The 18,908-nt window shown below is 41.9% G+C and overlaps 1 non-coding gene across 1 annotated transcript; it reads left to right on the plus strand.

Moving 5' to 3' along the window:
- The first annotated feature begins 13,724 nt into the window (after positions 1-13,724).
- On the plus strand, positions 13,725-13,831 carry LOC129077244 (U6 spliceosomal RNA). The gene has a single exon (XR_008529798.1). It is a non-coding gene; the product is annotated as a U6 spliceosomal RNA (small nuclear RNA).
- Positions 13,832-18,908: the final 5,077 nt, after the last annotated feature.

The following is an 18,908-nucleotide window of genomic DNA, read 5'->3' on the forward strand; positions in this document are numbered from 1 at the left end:
GACAATGGAATATTATTCAACGTTTAAAAAAACGAGCTATCAAGCCACGAAAAGACATGGTGGAATCTTAAGTGCATACTACTAAATGAAAGAAGTCAATGTGAAAAAGCTACATACTATGTGATTCCAACTGCACGGCTTTCTGGAAAAGGCAAAATTACGGAGACACGGGAGAGATCAGTGGTTGCTGGGCGTTAAGGGACAGGGAGGGATGAATAGGCAGAGCACAAGATTTTTAGGGCACTAAAAATACTCCATATGATATCATAATGATGAGCACATTTCATTACACATTTGCCCAATGCCATGGAAGATACAACATCAAAAGTGAAACCTACTATAAACTATGGACTTTGGGTGATTAGGTGTCAGTATAGGTACAATTGTAACAAATGGTAGCTATCTAACCATTTGTAACAAATTGTAACTCTGGTGGGGAACACAGATAATGGGGAAGCAAGGAATATATGGGAAAGCTCTGTACTTTCCCCTCTATTTTTCTGTGAACTTAAAACTGCTTTCTTTAAAAAGTTTTTTTTTTAAAAGAATTAAGAAGCTCTATATGCTGATATTAAGTCATATACAAGATAAGTTGTTACAAGAAAAAATACAGAATCAGGTGAATGATGCACTAGCATTTGATTTTTAAAAGGCAGGGAAAAAGAATCTATACGTATCTCCTTATATGTAGTATCTTTTTGAAAAAATATATAAGGAATGAATAACACTGTTAGCCTATTAGAGAAGGAAGTGGATGGCTGAGGGACAAAGGTGTGAGAGAGAATATTCACTAAGTGCCCTTTGAAGCATCAGACTATATTGGCTAGTCAGCTTTTTTTTTTTTTTTTTTTTTTCCCTAACAAATAAACAGCAGCAATAAGGACAATTCTGGGAGGAAAATAGATGCTTTTCTATTTACTTCACCAATTTGAGATGAGAAATTTTCAAGAATGTACTGAGAACTGGTCCCAAGTTGAGTTTTTGCTTTTGACTAAAACTTGTATGTTAAATAATAGATCTCCTTTTTCTCTTCTGACAAGTGAAAAAGAAATTGGTACACAGTTTGTATTTACTCTCTTCTAAGACTGTATTTTAATGACTTACCAGTAAACAGAAAAATACTTTCAATGCAAAACCTATTTAAAACAAGAAAAGCTGTGGTTTAGGATAAAAACCTTGTTATGAGAGAGAGAGAGAGTCCAATTTGAGAAGAAAAGATTCCTCTGACATTCACATTCAGACACTGCTCAGGAAAATGAAAGAATTACCACATTACAGGGATTTCTCTATAAGGGGGAAAGGACAGCGTGGGGGCAGGGAGGATTTTCTAGCTTTGCTCTCTTATAAACAAACTAATCAGATAAGTTTAGTAGCTCAGGAGGAGGTTGAGTCTGATTCCCATTGGTCCACTGAGTCTGGCTGCAGCCAATAACTGACACTTTATGAAAGGGAAAAAAGCTAATGGGGTGGGGGGGGGGCGGGGGGGGGGACTTTCACAGCCCTATTATCAAAATCTAGAAAAGCTTAAAGAGCACTGCTTTTAAAAATTACTAAATGTGAAAAAAAAACCACTAAATATGAACTTTGGTGAGACTTAAAAAGACAGTGAGGAGAACTGTTTTTCTTTTATTTAAAATTCCTTCCCAGTCTTCTATTTCTACCACTTAGGAACCATGGAATGGTTATTTATTTATTATTGAAACCCAAGAATTCTTTTTTTATTTTAATTTTATTTATTAAGTTGAAGCTTCAAAACTGAAAAGACACAAAAGCATGCGCAATGAATAGTTTACCTCTGGTATCTGTCTCCTAACAACCAGCACTATTAGTTTCTTGTGTATCCTTCAAGAGATATTCTATATGTATAAAGAAACCCTTCCTTTTTCTTATTTACACAAATGGTTGTATGGAATCAATAGTCTTTAAATTGAAATGAAAATCAAAGGGTCTTTATGTAATCCTAACTTCTTATGTGAACATCTTACTCTCTTCTATAAAGAAATCTCTTTTTAAAATACAAATTTATTTTCAATAGCTCCCACATCACTTAAAGTTAAGAAAGAGTTGTTTGGCAAAAAGAAACAGGAGGTATAGAAAACTAAATTCCATACCATTAGACAGCAAATCAACTCACTTCACCTCTGGTCCAGAATTCCAACCCCAGAAAAAAACCACATCCATCTTCAAAGTTCCCACCAGGGGTAGTTTTGCAGAGGTTCCACTGGCAGTCCACAGAGACCTATTCTGAAGTCCAGAGGCCTCTTCAATTGAATTGAAGAGGCGGAGAAGAGGAAAGTGGGAAACTGAGTTCAAATGTTTGGTTCTTGTGGACTAGCAACAAGGAAGTGAAAGCAGATGAAAGAGAAACCAGGTCGTCTTATATCAGTTAATCAGTAACTCACATAGGCTAACATTAAACTAGATTCCAGGGGCAATTTAAGAGGTAAGGCATGGGCAGCTAAGTGGCTGGACAGCTTCCTAAATCTCTTACTATAATTCAGAAGAATAAGCCGCAGAAAACAAACTCATAAAGAGGGAGACCCAGAGGGCCTTCCAGGATCCTGTGCAGTGTTTGAATCCTGGGCTGAATTCCAAAGCGGAATCCAGCATGCTTTTAAGTTGCGGCGTTTTACTAAGAGCACTAGGCCAGGCATCTGCTGGCCACGTCAAGGTTCAAGTCCCAACTCGGCTGTGTGAGTGCGGACATTCCTGAGCCTCAGTTTCTTCTTGGGTCACCTAACTCATAAATACCGCAAATCTGACACCAGCTCAGTACAGTCCAATTTCAATTTTCCACCACCACAGCAGAGTAGTTTTAACAGGTCCAGAACTCCAGGTTCTGGCATAAGTTTAGAAATTTTCATTCAGCAACTGTCCAAGGTGATTCTCTTCTCATATTTGAAAAACATTACAGGAAGACACCATCTGGTTCTATCCAGCCCTAAGTCTCTCAATACTATTTTAAGAAAAGTAAGTGAGCAAAGTTTGTATAAGATAAAACCAATATCTAGTCTTGGGATGCCAGAAAACACACTGAAATCATGAGGGGTTCTCCCAGACCCACCACATTTTGACAATTTAGAAGTGAGGCAGAGGCGACTTTGATGTGGAGAAGCATTTGCAGAGGAGAACCTAAACACCACTCACTTCTAAACAAATAGCCAACATAGTTTATAAACAAAGTCTTGAATGCTTTTCTGGAACCAGGCCTGAATTTATAACCTCCTAATCTCCAAATAGGAAATGCAGCTTCTCTGCTCACCAAAGAGCTGGTCAGAAACCCTTCTACCTGTCCGTACTTGGGATGGAATGGTGAATTTGAAAAGAAAAGGACTCAATACTTTTTATAAATTTAGTCCTGCTTTCCTAAGTGGCAACATGATGTAATAGGGCCCAGAGGCAGACAGACCTGGCTTCAGACTCCAAATCTGTTGCATTTGGGCAAGAAACTAACCTCACTGAGCCTCTTTAGCAACATGGGACAATAGTGTCTGCATCTGTTGATTATTATGAGTTTTAAAGTGACATAAAGTAATGGTTGGAATGCATTAATGTTCACTTTCTCCTTTTCCTCCAGAACTCCTTGTGTAAGATATTTACTGGACAATAAATAACCAGGAAAACTGTTTCCCTTTGTATTAAATCCTAATCATGCCAGCATCCCTCAGGCCAAAATAGATACCATAAGACTTTTTGCATTTATGCATGTGCTAATTATACATTCTCATGATATATACATGCTTATTACAAAATACATAATCAGAAGGTGCCCACTGCCAATCTCACTCAATGATTAGATTAAATTATGGAATATTGCTGATGTTTGACCATTTTATATTTACAACTACAGCAATTTCATACAGTTGCAAATACCAACCTAGAGCAAGGCTTTCATACCTGCTCACCCCAGACATCCTGGGATGGTTAGAAATCAAAACCTCAGTATTTTCATCCCAGCTCTGCCATTTATTAGTTGTGTGACTTTGAAAATCATTTAGCAACCTTGGGCCCTGGTTTCTTAATTTATATAACAAACATGATATCTACCTTCATCTCTCTTTCTGTTCTGTAATTTTGCGGCAATAAAGAGGCACAGGCATGGAGTTTAGTGCATCCAAAATGCAGAGTGGGTAAGAATGTTCTTAACTTTGCTATGAAAGTTTTCTTAGTCACCCCTTCTGCCTCCCCCCTGCCCTCTTACTTTGAAGCACAGAAGACAGAGACCTTGACGATAACAACATAAAGCTGTGTAAACTTTTTCACAGGGTTCTTAAAATGCACTTCTAATTTGGCACACCCTGCCACAGCAGTGCTGGATTTCTCCTTAAACAAAAATGGTCACGGGTGTCAAAGAGATGGGAGTGAGTGTCCACCGAACTGTGTCTAAATGATTTTCCTTGTGAGGAAAGCCAGCCTTGAATGAGCCCCTGCAACTAAGGAGAGAACATGCTTCCCCGGCAGAGGAGGCATTGTTCAAAGTAATGAGTTCTGCACCACTTGGTCCACAATTCACCGCTGAGTCTGATTTTCCTAGACAAAGAGCAATAACCAAATGGGGATGCTCTTCGGGAAGCTTCGCTGAGCTGATCGTTGTTGACTCGTGGTGGTGAAGGAAGACGATTACAGTCTTCCTAACCCGCTATGTCCTATGAATGACAAGAGGAAACATTTGTCAACCTTGGTCAATATTAGGCCAGGTTTGTCATGGCTATTGTGGATTTCTAGAGTCTAAACTCACTAAAAATGCGTAGAAATTATTCCAGCTCAAAAATTAAAATGTGTAAGTGCCCTATTGTACTCCTTTTAGCTACCATAATTTCATATTCCCCTCCCATTTTTTTTTCCAGAGAAATAATGGTCGTGATCCTTCAAGCATGCAGGCCAACACTATTCTTAGACGGGAGCTGCAGGAGGTTTATTATGCCACAAAGCAGGGAGCCAGAACAAAGGACTACTGAATCACTCACCTTATCTTCATCTAAGAAACCCAAGAATTACAGGGTTTCTCTGTTTCTTTCAAACTCAAGAGCTGTACTTGCAGAGACTCCAGGTTTTAGGGCCCAGTCTGTATTACAAAAATGTAAGAAGATAGGTGCACACAATGCTTTTTACCATATATATAGATTCTTATCTAAAATGCTCAAAAACAATTCTCAGGATTTTTTTCTAATCAAAGTTTAAGCATTTGTTTCTGAATCAAGAAGTCTGATTGCTCAGCATTATGGAAACTGTTCTTCTTAAGATGACCATAGGTAGTGTCTTTACCCAGAAAATCTAAAAAGCATTAGAATTATTTCAGAACTCACAGCTCTCAGTTCACTGAGGACAGGAATTTGGATTTATTTATCTTGCCTTATATGTAATTAGCTTTCAATAAACATTTGTTGACTAAATGAATAAATTAAGTAAAAAACATTTAAGATTTTCCCCACTGTAGTATGGTAACTTAACATGAAACACCTTTATCATATTCTATTTTTATCATTTTATTATAATTATTTAGAAGACTGGTTCTAAAAAGAAATGTAACTGCTGTTGCTCATGTGGGAAAATGTATTAAACAGAAGCAATGACTTTAACAGCTTTTACGAAGAACCTGGTGCAGCTATAAATCCTGGCTCTGCCCATCAACCTTCACCCCCTTTGTCTCCATTCCCACTGCCTCTCCCCTTCCCCCCCCCCCACCATGATCATTATCCCATGATCTGCTCAACTGCAGTTTACCTCCTGGAACTAGCAGAAACACATGTCACTGAGAGTTAGGAAATGAGAGCCAGTTACAAGACACCAAATAGGGTCACAAAGTATCTGAACCTGAAAATTAGGAGTTTTTCTATTGTTTTAATTATGAGAAAAGGGGAAAACTTAATAAAACATTTTTAGTATTTGACCTAGATAAATTGCACAAGTTATAGGCATTTATAATGAGCGGGACGGGAGAGATAACTTTTACATGTTATTTGCTAATCATCTGAAAAGTAACAGTATGTTGACTTCATTCGCTGATGGTAGAAGGAAATCACCTGATAACTTCTACCACTAATAAACATGAAAGCAAATTACTTAAAAATAGGATACAACGAGACAGGGCCATATACGACTTCATCTAAGGTATTTTTATGCCACCCTTTATCCCAGGAAGAGTAACTCCATTTTACGTTAATTCTAATCAATGTTTATTTAATATAAACAAGTGTATCAACCTCGCTGCCAAATACTGATGCAACCTAAGAAAAATGAGCAATGAGAAACTACAACCCCTTCTACATACCCCTTAAGACGTATACCCTTGCCAAATACTAACCCATCTGTAAACAAATGGGATTTTTAAAAGGGGATGGAGCTGTCAAAACACAATTTTAAGAAAATAAAAATGACTCTCTTAACAGAAATCTTGAGAAATCTGACTGGCTTGCTCAAGGCTACTTGAAACATTCCCTCCAGGAAATTTATAAGATTAATCCCAGAATAACCAAAAAGCCAGAGCAACTGAAAAAATAATCACCTCTCCTGAGATAGCCTTTGTTTCTTTTTAGTGGCATTTCACTTGGGTCCATTTTGGAGCGCATCTCGTTCCCGTAAACATACCAGGAGACACAGGTGCTGTGGGTTCGCACACGCCCCGCCCTCCACCCTGAGGAAAGGAGGCACAGGTCGGTCCCCTTAATTCTCAAGAGCAAGCACCTGAGCGAATTTTTTTTTGAAATGCCTAACCAGGAAGTAAATATGTTTATTCATCTTCACTTTCATGGGCTAGAAAAGGGAGGGGGGGGAAATCTCAACTACTGCCCCAGTTAGCAATTTCCAATCATTTCCTTCCACGATCAAAATGGCAATGTCGGCATGCGGGAGCGGGGGTGGTCTTAATTTTTCAATTTAGTTGGTTATTGTTTTAACGCTGAATTCCTAGGGTCGAAATAAGATCAGAAGCTGATTGCACGTTACAAACAACAAAGAACAAGTCCCGAGGAGGAGCAGAGAGGGCGGCACGGACGATCTGCAGGGAACAGGACTTCGGGGCGCGCGGGGTGGCGTCTCGGACTCGCGGCCCCGTCGCCATGGGAACTCCGCGCAGGCGCAGAGCGTGGCCGCCGCGGGGCCCCGACCTTCCTCCGCCGCGCCGCTCGGTTGCTCTTAGTTTATTCCAGGAAAAGGCAATGGAGTAAATCCTCCTCGCGCTGAGAGCGCCGGGTCTTCCCCGACAGGGTCCTCAGTGAGGTCGCCAAGCGCAGGAAGAACCGTGAGAATCCCCAAGTGTAAAGGACACCGCACTGCCCTTGCTGGGAAACCCGACCCTGCTCTCTCCGCGGGGTCTGGCGGTCAGAAATGGGTCCCGGGACCCCGCGTTGGGGGGGGGGGGGGGGGGCGCGCAGGGGTGAAGCATCCAGCGAGTGTGCTTTACTTTCCACCCGGCAAAACCCACCCACCAGTGCGGGAGACGCACCAATTAAGTTCTGGTGCGGCTCACACGCCCCGATCCTTCTGAATTTTGGAGCCCCAAGAGCAGCCGTGGTCCCGTTCTCCGCACGGGCTTGCGGGATCCCCGCGCACAGCACTCACATTGCCCCCAAGAACATGGCCCGGCCTGAGTGCCGGGAGAGGAACTCGGGCCACCTGCTCACTTGCACACCTGGACTGGCGGACCAGCCCCCCTTTTCTTTCTCGTACCCCCTTGCTCCCCCCAAAAGCACTAACCTGCTCAACTTTGAGTGTTCGGCAGAGGAAGGATTCTTCGGAGTCCTCGCCAAAGGAGCGACCTCCAAAGTGCGGGGGTGATGAGTTATTGGCTCCTGTAACTCCAACTCCAAAATCCTGACAACGGTCAGAAAAGCCACCCCCCTGCAGAACGGCCCTTCTCCCCACCAACAAGCAGAACCTCCCCCTCTCCCGAGACGGGCTGGGAAGAGCGGGGCGCCGTCTCCGCACAACCTGCTTTCTCATTCAAATCCTCACGCTCCCCCTGCAGCCCCCTCCCTCCCAGCCCCGCAGCTCCGGCGGAAATCAGGAACTGGAGCGCGCGGGAGTGGACTGGAGCTCCCGCCGGCGCCGCCGCGCGCTCCAGCCTTCCGTCCGGGCGCAGGGAGCCGCGGGCTGGACCTTGACCCTTCGGACCTTGGCCTGCACCCCCTTGCGGCGCTCCCCTGCAGGCAAGGGTCAGAGGCACTGGAAATGAAGCCTGTCTCTCCCCCTTCAAGCTTCAACGTTTCCCAAACCCAGGGACACTCCCTTGATACTCAGTTGGGGGATCTCTCCCGGAGAGCCTCCGTGGTGGCAACGCAAAGGGAGTTGGGCGAAACGAAGTTGGAGGGGAGGGTGCAGGGGCTGGGAACTCTGTGCAGTTCGCGCCGAAGTAAAAAGTGTGAGGACCACATCTTAAAGAAAAGCCCGGCCCGCCCCATCTTATCGCCTCTCGCATTTTTTAGCATTCTAAGAAAATAGCATCTATTATGCTGTCACAACCAAGGAAATCTGCTTTGAGTAAGGTGCAGCTAATAAGACTGAGGAAGAGGGAGTGTAGGTAACACTTTTTATTTGCCTCCGCCGTCTCTGATTCTGGATGGCCAATCATTCAATCAGATCAATTTAGTGGCTGGCGGACTCAAGCAGCCAACCTGCGGGGAGTTAGAGCCCGGCGGTGGCAGAGGAAAGCTTGTATACAGTAGGCACTCAAAGCGGGCTCAAACGATGACGTTTATCGAGCGCACTAAGGTGGCGAGTGAGCAGGTTGGTGCGGCCGCTGGAACGCCGACGAGCCGCGGGCCGCTGCAGCCGCGACGGGATCCGGCGTCGGCGTTCCAGGATTTGCGTTTATCAACATTCATTCAACCTGCCCTATTGTTAGTTCAAAGCCTGCCTGGGAGGGTCTGCGAGACTGCTCCTCACTCACCTTCAGTTTAAAATTCTCCACCAATAAGCAGGTCCTAGAAAAGCTGACAGCATGGGGTTGGCCGGGATTTTCTGGGCTTAGTGACAACATAAACTAAAGTCATTTTCTTTTTCATGCGTGAATTTGCTCAGGAAGTTACAAATGAGTGCCAAAGCATGAAGAGCCAGGCCTGGCTGCCCGTCCACTTTGACGGACAGTTTGGGGGTGGGGGGTAGCACCGTGACTTCCCAGCGCTAGATCTAGGGTTTCACCTTTTCATCCCACTTAGCCGATACCATAGAAACAACCCATTTGTATTATTCAATTCAACGGAGGCAATTACAATGTCAGAGCAAAGCACCATGGGCAAGAAGAAACTTTATCCTGAAAGCAATTCTGGACTCTCAGAAAAAAAGGAAAAGCCACCGGAATACTCACTTGAATTTCTTCCTGCCCAGGTACCAAGAAGAAGTCAGTTTGGAAAAAGACATAGAAGGTCTTTTGGCTCCACAGAAAGAAACCTCTCTAAATTTACCTTTTTTTACATACCCACACAAGTCCCCAATTTATCAGAAATTAAACAGGTAATGTTTGATTCGTTCTTAAAGCTTTGTCTTCAGGGTTTAGGACATAGGTATGTACCCATAAAATTTTAATGTAACCCTTCCCTCTGAGTCTTCTCTTTATACCATTAATCAGAGGGGGGAAAATATCTAAAACTAAGAAAATGATGTTACATTGCTGAGTTTCTGGAAACAGGACAGAATAATTTTTCCCTGCTGTGACAATCAGAAGAAATAATAACAAAGGGATTAGACAGTGGGTCGTAAACAGCCTCTCTAAGTCACACAAGCCGTTCCATGGTTACCAAAAAGTCAATAGAAAACCCAAACAAATAATACCCCCTTAATTCACTGTCAGGGGAATTGGAGAAAATGTAATCTAGGTTACCACTTCTTTGAGCTGTATGTCCTATATGGTATTAAAGTACTTTTTTTCATGGTCGCTTGGCCAGGTAAGCCATAAACTTTTAGTAAGGATTTTCCAAATGTAAGGGTCTCCTGCTAGTAGTTCAATTCAAGGTTGAAATCATTCCCGATGAAAAGTCTCCCCATCCACGCAGTGAGATGCAGAGAGCCCTTTACAGGGGTCCTTTGACTTAACCTCCTCCCAGCAGTAAAAGGGGCTGTGAAAGCACTGATTTTTCTTACATGCCATTGACTGGTGAAAGACATCCTTCCCCACCCCCACTCTCCTCTTGCTTCCAGAGCGATGACTCTCATTAATTATACTGGCACAGCCCTGCCTGGCCTCCCTTCTAAATAGCTGCCGGGTTTCTACATATCACCTCTGCCTTGATACACACAGAACGTGCACTGACACCGGGATCACAGAGAATCCTGTAAAAAGCTGCCTGAAGAAGGATGATTGATGCACCTTGCAGTTGTGCCGGCTGTGCTGCGTAGCGGAAGGGTTTCTAGGAAAACTGTACTGGGAATCTGTGTTGGAAGTCGGTTTTTCTAGCTGTAGAAAGATGGTGCTCCCAGTTGCAAAAATACTCATATTTAAAGTAGTCAAATTTAACCAGCAATATAAATTATCACCATGCGGCAAGAGAGTGAAGGAGATGAATACTGTCCCTATTTCAGTCGTTACGTCAAGAAGTCAACAGAACAATCGAAGAATTCTTACCAAGACGGAGTTATCCCTCTTTCAACACTCAGTAATCGTTGAGTGCTTGCCATGCACCAGGCACTGCTCTAGATTATGTCTCAGCTGGACTACAGATAGTGCTGAAGTACAAAGCAGTAGCTGTCCATAAGGCCTTACCCCCGACATTGGTCAAGGCTTTGGGATACAAATAAGAAAACGAAAACCAAACTAGCTTCAGGGGAAAAGCCCATGTACTAACCCTCCTCTTCACAGAGAGGCTTCAGGAATGACTGAATCCAGGAGTCCAGAATCATCATTTCTCTCTCACACTCCTTCTCATTTTTGCTTCTATCCTTTCTTTCTCTGCTTTTCTCAATGTTTTGGTCTTATTCGCTCCTATTACATATGTGCATCCTCTATAGGCTGGTGCGGGTGGGGAAGGCATTCCCAGGGACCGCTCTAGGTTTCAATCATCAAAGCTAGTGATCCCAGGGGAAAGAGAGGCCTTCTTGCTCTTACCACCTATAAATAAGGTTGTAGAAAAGGATTCTAATTGTCCTGGTTCGGATCACGTGTCCATCCATAGATCTATTAATGTGGTCAGCAACAAGTAGAGTACACATGTGTTGCCAGTTCCTGATTACACAGCCACCCAGATAGCCAGGGCTGTGAGACAGCTTGAGTAGCAGCCCCACCAGCACTCTGAGAAGGTGACACAGGGAGGATTTGTTCCTCCTGGGAGGGTAGGAAGGGATTCTAGCAGATAAAAAGAGCAGGTGTTCCCTACAGTTCCTGCTCCTGAATCAGCCGCTTAAGAAAGACATAAACACTTTTGCAGATTCATATGTATATAACAGAGTTTTTTTTTTTCAATGAGAGAAGAAACTTCCTGAGTGCATCAGGAAAGACTGGGGGTGGGGATAGAGGGTGGACCCTTGTAAGTACCACCAATCTTTCCCTCCCTAGCTGGAGAGTTGTTTTGTTTCATGTTCTGTGTTCTTCACGGAAATTTTCCTGTGTACACAAAAGTTGAATCATAATGAAGCACCATATATTAGTCACCAGTTTCAAAGATTATTAATTTTTGCCAATCTTTTATATATTCAGGAGTGTGGAGAATTCACTGAAATACTTAATTTTTAAATTAACACATTGTTGCAGTGCTATGACCTTGGTTAATGGAAGAAATGCATGCCTCCAGAGTAACTAAATTAATTGGTACCAATATATATGTGAAGCTCCTAGTACAAACTGAGCTCTCAAAAATGTCAATCATTTTTGCTGGCAACCTATTTAAAGCTTTTTAAATGCTAACAAACTCTACACACTGAAACCTACCTGGCCTATGGAGGAAAAAACATTTAAGGTTAAATCTCTTACCAATGGACAATAACATTTTTCCATGATCCATTTTTAAATGTGCCATTCATATTTTTTTCTATAACAAGCCCATATAATTGTTTCTCCTTTTATATGGAAATGTCAAATGTTACAAACAAATGCACTTTTTCACCTAACAAATAAGGAGACAATACAGGTTAAATTGTTTGTCAAGATCAGGAATGAGTTTGGACCTAGATGTCAGGATTCTAACCTCTAGGTTCCCTGCTTTGAAACCTTGGCAAAATAATTCATCCTGTGAATGCTGGAAAAAAAATATAGGAGCAGTGCAGTGCCTGCCTAGATTTAAGTTCTTCAAGTCAGCTAAGATTTTCTCATACCCTAGTTATGTTTCTCAAGAGATTTTCAGTTCCCAGCATAGAACTAATACTTCCTAAAAGGCAAAAATATGCTCAAGTGCAATTTTCCCACTTTCTATTTTTCTCCAACTAGATTCATTTTTTTCTCCTGGAGGTTTGGAGGGCTGGGAAGGAAGAATTTTAGAGAAAACAATAGTGTCGGAGAAGGACAGGGTCCTTTTTCCTTCTTCCTAAGAGCCTCACAGCTGAGCTCTGTGAGGTTCCTTTCCAGAAAGACCTCCCACGGAGCCAATATCTACAACTTTCAAGATGGTCAGAACCGGCTGGGCAGGACAGACCTAAAACTGAAGTCCTTGCTTCAGCTAGGAAGTAAACTTGAAACTCTGAAATGACATATTTCCAATATAAAATGTACTTGGTTCTCCTTCCCACACTATCATTAAAAATTCCTGCAGGATCCTGTAATATAATTAAAAGAAAAACATACCTTCGTAATTTAATTGCAGACCAGTCATCTAATACAGCAATTATTTTTGTAGACTTTGAACAAAATGTTGGATGAATGAGCAAGTTGTACAGGAGAGAGAAAATGAAGAAAGAAACTGATAAGACAGAATGTAAACCCTAAAGCTCTGAAAGATGGGGGAGGGGAGTGATGGGGGATGCGGATGGATAACAGACAATTTACAACACAAGGAAAATTCTTCTGGTTCCTTACTGTTCCTTACTATTTGGAATCCTAATGGGGTGTGCAGTCTCCATTACTAACACCTGCTTTTTTTTTTTAACCAGAAAACAAATGGTTAGGTTTTATTCACACAAACATAGTAAAAGGAGAAGCTGCATTTTAAAAAATGTATATTGGCTTTTGTGTCATTTATTTACATATTTAAACTAAAAGTGTGCTTAGGGGGCTTGATTTGTCCAAAATAAATAAAATTTTATAATCTGACAATTAAAAAAATTACCTTTCAGACCATTTAAGACAAATTAATCTTCATGGGGTAGGATCATTAGATGTATTGGTGAATATAATTTCCAATAAGCAAGAAACCAGACAAACTGCTGTAGAGGGAGCAGAAGTGATCCAAAATTTAGCAAGATAGTTTGAGCTACAGGGCCCACTCACTATACCTTGAGAAGAGGGAAGAGAGGTAGATGAATAATGATGTGACAAGTGCTAAAATAGATATGTTTGCAGTGTTGTGGAAGAACAGAAGAGGGAGCTATTACTCAATTTCATTACTAAATTAACCTACAAGCTGTTTTGATAACCAAAATAAAATAGAAAATAGAAGCAATGATCCACATAGCTCCATTTTTACAAAAACTTCATTACTGTCTGAATTATTTGTTGTCCTTAGTTCAGTTATAGAAATCTATTCGAGTTTCTTCAAAAAAATGTAGTAGAAAATGAGATCTTCTATAGTGACTTCCAGTAACCTGTGGATTTTCACACTGCAAGCCGGCACACACATTTAAATATATTTATAACAAAAATATTAGTTCTCACTTCAGCAGCACACATACTCAAATTGGAACAATAAAGAGAAGATTAGCATGGCCCCTGCTCAAGGATGACACATAAATTCGTGAAGAGTTCCATATTTTTAAAAATGAAGAAAATCAACAAAACAACACCCATCTTTGCTATGTGCAACACAGTCTGATATATTTCATTCTGTTCTGTTTTCTTTTTCTTTTTAATTGCTAGTGCCAACCTATTAAATTTATTTCACATCTCACTAATAGTTCATGGCCTACTTTTGAAAAGCACTGCTCCGAGGTGTCCTTTAAAAATAAAAAACAAGCAAAACATTCTGAGCATAATGATCGGAACAGAAATAAGTGTGTTCAGCAGGACCCCACCTGCACGCCTTTCCCCCAGGAAACTGATAGATCTCAAAGCCATACAGGATTAAATCTCTGAAAGACAAAAAAGGGCCTGTGATTGCTCAACACTTTGGCCATGAACCCGCATCAACAGAAAGGGGCTTCTAAAGTTGGCCAGCCCTCAAAGGGTAGATTCCCCCCCCAACCCTGTACCTACTGTTGGAGAGGCTCTGGAGGATAGCTGAGGCGAGGACGGCTCATCTTCCAGAGAGCAGAACGGGCACCCAGGCTGACTGACCAACAAATTCACATGCTGCCAGCCAGCACTGGGAATCCTCATTATCCCTGTCCGGCAGGATAGGACATACGCTGTGAACTATTGACAACCTATTTTCCCTCCATATTATATAGTGGGCTCATTGACATTTGGCCTTAGACTTTCATATCATGAGGAACTACCACTGGACCTGACCAAAAGGAATTCTTATCACTCAGAGTTCCTAAACTTGGGCATGGTCTTAATGTCCTATATAAACCTAACCTTCTTTCCTAAATACTGGATCCTAGAATGATCAGTAACTCAGTCTAATGCTATTTCATCATAGGCTGCAGAAGTTCCAAATATCTCAATAGCTAATGGCATTGTCCCCATTTTCCATCATTGATGCCGTTTTTTTCTATTTTAATATTTGTTTGATATTTTCATGTAATTTGAATGGAAGTAAATGAATAAGCTCAATAACCATGTCAAAATATATTGGATTAGTTGTTTTTTTTATCATTGTTCAGCTATAGTTGTCCCAATTTTCCCTCCATTGCTCTCCCCTAATTCATTATTAAGCTTTTTTCCTATATCATTTTTAAACTTAACATTTTAATTTTTAATCATTTTTTTTCTTCAGTCTTTTTGTAAATTCACATTGCTTTCTTCCTGTGATTTGCCTTCATTGAAATAGCAACTTTGGGAAACAGCATTTGAAAAGCTCCAAACCACTAATGAGGCTCAGGACACACTGTCCCCAAATACAGCACCTCATTATATCTCATATTTAAAGCTGAAGGAGTCTGAAAAAATGGCCAGAGCAGAAAAGTCACCTGACCCCCCTCCTTCACTTGCCCTTCTTCCCTGAAACAGGTCATAAATCCCTCCTGTAAGAGGCGCACTCCCTGTAGCTGGAGGAAGGGAGCATTCTTATCTCCAACAGCTAAGGGACGCCAAGAGGAATCCTAACAAACAGGTCTTGCTAAGTCTCCTTCAGGTTAGTACACTTGCCTCATACCCCTTATCTTACCATATTCCTCCATAACTGTGTGCTCGTCATCAAATCTGGCACACAATACTCAGGTCTGTGTCTTTGGGTCATTGTTTTCTTATGAAGTCTCTCATGTCCCATAATATCAATTAAATAAATTCGTGTGGTTTTCCTCGTTACCCTGTCTTTGTCAGTTTAATTTTCAAAGCCAGACAGGGACCCCAAGAAGGTTGAGGGAAACTTTCCCTCCCCACACCAAAAAACAAAGCTGGGACCCCTTCTCCATTCCAGCTACCCCGGTAGGGGCTGCGGCTCCTCAGTGTGCCTGTCATTCCCTTTAATGGTGGCTCAAGCAAGAATGATTTTGTCGGTGCCTCAAACTTCTGAAATGCTGCTGTTTCTTGGCTTTGTGAACCATGTTGTTTCTTTATGAAGAGCCACTGCCTTTAAGTCAGTGCCATATACAACCACTGGATTTGGGTCAGACTGTATCTACAACGTGCCTGTTGACGGTTACCCCAGGAGAACTCACATCTCAGAGATGCAAAGTTCACCTTGATGAAGAACCAGATGATGCTGGAGAAATCCAGAAGAGGATGAAGCTCTGGGCCCAGCATTGTCTGCCTGTCTCAGGTACAGTTCATTCTCCTAAAGCAGGTTCTGCAAGTGTAACAGGTTGGTGTGAGGTACTGACCACCACACTAACCACTACACATCGTTAGCACACTCAGAATCACCACAGAGAGCAGGAATGGCAGGTGAGATAGTACAATTGTTGGAATTAATGACCCTCATAATTCTTCAAGTCAAGTTTTTAAAAGATGGCATTTTAGGCAGCAGATTTCCCAAGCTTTCCCAGTGGTGGGAAAGGTAAACTGATTTAGAAGGTTTCACAACCAAGAGACATGAAAGGTCCTGGAGTCAAGAGTTGGACAGTTAAGAGTTTGTGGAGCAGCAACCATCTCTTCCCTCTCTCATTCACACAGGGCAGGAGGAAGATTTGACATTAGCACTTCACAGTCCTTTCTACAAGACTGAGGGTGCCATACATTCCATTTTCATTAAGTTTGGAGATAGTGATGATCTCTTTAGTCATTTGCCAAACTACTGGACCTACCAGCACCTCACTTTCCTAAGATAAGGGGAAAGAAGCATGACAAAGAGAGGGGGAAGCAAGAGCCCTGGCTGGTGTGGCTCAGTGGATTGAGTGCTGGCCTGCCAACAAAAGGGTGGCCACTTTAATTCCTACTCTGGGGCACATGGCTGGGTTGCCAGCCAGGTCCCCAGCAGGGGGCATGTGAGAGGCAACCACACTTTGCTGCTTGTCTCCCTCTCTTTCTCTCTCCCTTCTCCTCTCTAAAAAATAAATAAACAAATTTTCTTTTTTTAAAAAGAAGGAAGCAAGAGAGAGGAAGTATGTGGTGGATAGCCTACATTCCTATCAGTTAGTACACTTAGTATAAAAATGCATGAATTTCCTTTAGGTTGAACTTACGCTGTGGGAAGTGGCAGGGCTGAAGCAGACTTGCTAATACGTCCCTCCTCTCCACAACACATGCCCATGAATGGAGTGATTAGGTCCAGTCACCTTCTACAAGCAAACTCAGTGTCCTTGCTATCCCAAATGGTGGAGTTCCAGAAGTTGAAGACTGTAAACTAGACTGCCTTGGGAATTAAGTAGGTGAAGAGAGAAAGTGCTAAGAGTCTCCCAAGACAGAGGACCACAATAGCGAGCCTCTAGAGAGGACTCATGGAACAGTAACTGTGACCAAATGTGTCAGAGAAGAGCCAGCATTTGGAACAGAAACATCAATACAACAAACAGAAAGCAAATTGTAAGGAGACTTTGGTGGTCTGTTTTTCCCTTTCTGGGTGTTTCTAGAATCCTTTCAGTTGCCTGGTCATAGCTGTGCTAGATCCTACGTATGGGCATAGTTTTCACTCTTCTCCCAAGTTCTGTTCATCATTAATTATGATAAAGCTGGTGTTGCTACCAACATCTCCTATGTAAGAAGTATGATTGAAAAATAAAAAATAAATAAAACCTGGAAAAGGAAATGTGGATCTAGAAGAAAACAGATTGACAAGGGTCATAAAAACCCAAGCCTTTAGAAAAATTAAAAACCACATTCATTTGATAAAAATATATTTAAAAAGTGAAGGGCTCAAGATACCCAAATGCCAAGCTGAAAAGGTGGTCATGGATCCTGTTCTGAAGACAGGAGGGAGACCAAGAAGTAGTAAATTCTCTGAGAAAGGCAAAGAACCTGGATTATAGTCAGAAATTCAGCCAAAAAGGGATTTTCCCACTTTTCCAAATGACCCTGTTATAACCATCTCCAATGACAAAGATCTAGCCTCTCTGCAATTATCTAGGTCACTTTGCTCTTGGTCCATCAAACAAGCTGGTCTACAATAGATACCAAAGACAAAAACAGGAAAGCAGAGGTTGTTGGCCCAAATGAAAGTTGCTGGCCAATGGGATTCACCCTAACCTTCAAGTAGATATTAATACTGCCACTGCTTAAGTGAAGATCAAGAATATTCAGCAAACAGTGACTGCACATGACAGAAGTCCCATTCATCTATTTTTCTTCTTCTCTACCGTGTCCATAAAATCAGAGTTCCTTACCACATCATCAAGGGAAAGGTTAGACTAGATCATCTAGTCCAGAGAAAGACCTCCACCAGCCTCATCTTCGTCTGCCTTAACTGGAAAGACCATTGTCCACTGCCTGAGCTGGCAAAGGTCATCAGAACTAATCATAGTGAGAACTAGGATAGGATCTGACAATACTGGAAATGCAAATAGCTCAAGAACTTGCTACAAAGGTACTCTGTTTAACTTCCTGTAAATAAAAATAAAACATCCCCTTAAAATGCAGCAAAAACTATTGAGGCATTAGGCCCAGGTAGTAGAAGCTAGTATTTAACTGTAACAGTAAAATGCTTGTGCTCTCTCTCTTAATTCTAGCCTGCATTTCTACCATGGTCGTTAGGCAAATAGTCCCTGAATATAATTCTGCATATAATTATAGATATGCTAATTATTAGAGGCATTCTATTTGAGGCTTATGTTTTTGGAAAAAATTTGCAGGAGCCTCAAGACCACACTCAGGTCAGCAGGGATCAAGGAGAGCAGGGCACAAAAGGATTTAGAGATTTCGCGCTCTTCCTTGGACCCCGGTTGGGGCCCAGGTGGCACACACCTCTTGCCCAGCCCATTCTCCCTTCCCGTCACATAAAAGAAGCCAGAATTCTGGGCTCTCGTAATATGGATTTACGAAGGCTTTCAGGCCCCATCTTTGCAAGCAGGCACTTTCTCGATCAATAAACCTTTCCTTATTCCAAAATGGAATTGTGAATTTTGGCTTTTTGAAGCATCAGGCACACGAACCTTGATTCAGTAACATAACATCTTATCCTCCCCAATGAAAATTTTATTTCACCACCATGAAATAAAATCACATAAAAAAAGAATCTTTGGAAAGTTTGTGACCTCACTTAAAATTAATGTTGGGAAATATACCTTGTTTTGTTTTAACCAGGAGTTAGACAGCGACAGTAAACTTCTCATTCTGTATTACTGATTCTCACAGGAGT

The sequence above is a fragment of the Pteronotus mesoamericanus genome, unplaced genomic scaffold (genome assembly GCF_021234165.1).
Source record: "Pteronotus mesoamericanus isolate MK-2021 breed Mesoamerican mustached bat unplaced genomic scaffold, CSHL_Meso_final contig_116, whole genome shotgun sequence".
Taxonomy (NCBI): domain Eukaryota; kingdom Metazoa; phylum Chordata; class Mammalia; order Chiroptera; family Mormoopidae; genus Pteronotus; species Pteronotus mesoamericanus.